This window comes from Rhagoletis zephyria, unplaced genomic scaffold (genome assembly GCF_001687245.7).
Source record: "Rhagoletis zephyria isolate East Lansing unplaced genomic scaffold, Rhagoletis_zephyria_1.1 Rzeph_scaffold_08629, whole genome shotgun sequence".
Taxonomy (NCBI): Eukaryota; Metazoa; Arthropoda; class Insecta; order Diptera; family Tephritidae; genus Rhagoletis; species Rhagoletis zephyria.
Window position 1 is genome coordinate 21,747 of NW_016165709.1, and position 2,409 is coordinate 24,155.

Consider the following 2,409-nt stretch of genomic DNA (forward strand, 5'->3'; position numbering starts at 1 on the left):
TTTTTTTTTTCAAATAAACATTGAACATTGGAAACGGAATAATTTGCTTTATAAAACACATATTTCAAAATAACCGATTTAGTGTCAGGATCTGTGAACGAAATATATGTGCTGCTATATATTTTTGAAGTCCTCACCTCAAAAAACATGGTGGATATTATGTGAGAAGCTCGTTTTTTGTGGTTAGGAAAAAATAATGGAGCACAAGGGACTTCTAATTCTCGTCNACATGGTGGATATTATGTGAGAAGCTCGTTTTTTGTGGTTAGGAAAAAATTCTGACATAATGGAGCACAAGGGACTTCTAATTCTCGTCCAGCGCAGGAAAGGATCATCTGATTCCCGAGCGGCAAATTTTTTTTTAAGTGGCTTTGTATACATACCAGAGACCCACAAAAAAAGTATCACAATCTGGCAACGATACATATGTATGTATTCTCTTCTCTTGTATTTTGATGCGTTTAACACGAATTTGATTTCCGTGCTCCTTCATCAAGTCAGGATTTTTTCCTTATCTAAAAAGTGCCTGCCACATAATATCCGCCATATTTTTTAGGTTAGGGTTGAACCCAGACCCGTTCTGCTGACTACACACAAGGCAACCGTTGAGCAACGTGTTGAGGCAACCTGTTTTTCTTATTCAATACATACGAAGCAACCGTGGAGGCAACCATTGCGGCAACCTCAGTAGTGTGTGCTCTGTTATAAAATAAAAATGCGGAAGAAAATTTTGTTTTCTACAAAAACACCTTTTCAGCTCAATTGTTTTCATGGAACTAAGCCAATAAACATACACAACGATACACATGAGGCAACCGACACTGCAAGGAATACAAAATATCCAAAGATTGTAATTTTCGGGCAACACACAGTGGGAAATTCTCTTAATCTAGCACGAAAAACCCCTAGCTTTCGTTTAAAGTAGGGATGCCCAAATCAGCACATATGTGTCGCGGGCGACTGCGCGTGCAAAGCTTTGCACAGCGGTGCTGGGCAAGCGCGGAAGCAAAAAGTTATCGGAAGGGGAAAACGAAGTCAACAGGATAGTGAGATTGTATGTGTGACAGTGATGGAAAATGAGTGTGCATTGTGCCATTTTCGGCCCTTTCGGAAGCAGCCGGCACCTTCAGCACAATCGATTAATTTTCGGCACTATTTTTGCGTAACTGAATGCAACTAATAAATATTTCTTTTGGATCCGCAATTAAAAATATTTTTAAATTAGTGTTTTGCCGGCTCGAGGTCAATTTTAAAAAATGCTTTTATGAAAACACAAGTTTTTTGGTGTTTATTTCCGATATATTTCGGTTACGCTTCGGTAACCGTCCTCAGGGCAACTATTGACAAACATGTGAAACATAAAATATACGTAAACACAAATTCCAAAAAAAAATAATTAAAAAGAAAATGTATACATACATTAATTTACACGTCCGCACTGTTTGACGTGGAGTTTGGTACTGTCGATTTGTTTGTAAGCAAGTGTCTGTACAAGTGAGCGCAGTTTTCAGTGTCCGTTTTGTAGTTCAGTCTTATGTTTGCCGGTGTGTTTATTATATGTAACATTTCTAATCCGATTTGTGTTGTGCTAATCTAGTTTTTAATTTTGATTTTGTGGTTCCTACATATAGGCTGTTACATGACTCGTTGTTTTTACCTTTACAAGGGATTTTATAAATAACATTACTTTTTTCCAATTCGGGTATTTTTGACTTCGTTTTATTAAATATGTTTTTTAATGTATTTGTAGGTTTGTGGGCTATTTTTATTTTATCTTTGTTGTAGCAGTCTGATTTAGCCAGGCGTTCTGACAGATGAGGGACATAAGTTAATGATTTAAATATTGTAGGATTTTCTGAGCTATGCTTACTGAATTGCGATTTTGATTTTTTTAATAATGTATTTATAATATTGTCCGGGAAATCATTGTTTTTTAAATAATGATCGAACNTAGAATTAAAATTGATGATTCGTCCTGATGATGTTGGTTTCTTATACCACCTTAATTTTAATTGGTTTCCTTGTCTGATTATTATGGAGTCTAGATAAGCTAATTTTCCGTTGTCCTCTAATTCTATTGTGAATTTTATATTCCTGTGAAAAGAATTCAGTGCGTCCAGTGTATTTTGTACCTCATTTTCATTTATTATGGCAAATAAATCATCTACATATTTCGTTAATAATCTTGGTGGTCGTCCTAATTTTTTAATCGTGTTATCCAACAACTTTTCCATTATAATATCTGCAATGACAGGTGAGGCAGGGGATCCCATAGGCATTCCTTTTAACTGGGTATATATCGTGTCGTTAAATTTAAAGTACCTATTCTCTTGAATACAAAATTTTACTATTTCCATAAAAAATTGCTTTGGTATCCTTGTGTGTTCTTTTATTATTGTCCATTTATCT

At 35.2% G+C, this 2,409-nt stretch overlaps 1 protein-coding gene across 1 annotated transcript in view; it reads right to left on the bottom strand.

The window, feature by feature from the left end:
- Positions 1-2,409, bottom strand: part of LOC108375209 (uncharacterized) — a gene marked incomplete at its 5' end in the record, with an annotated part of 14,654 nt that overhangs the window by 10,879 nt on the left and 1,366 nt on the right. The window lies entirely within an intron of this gene.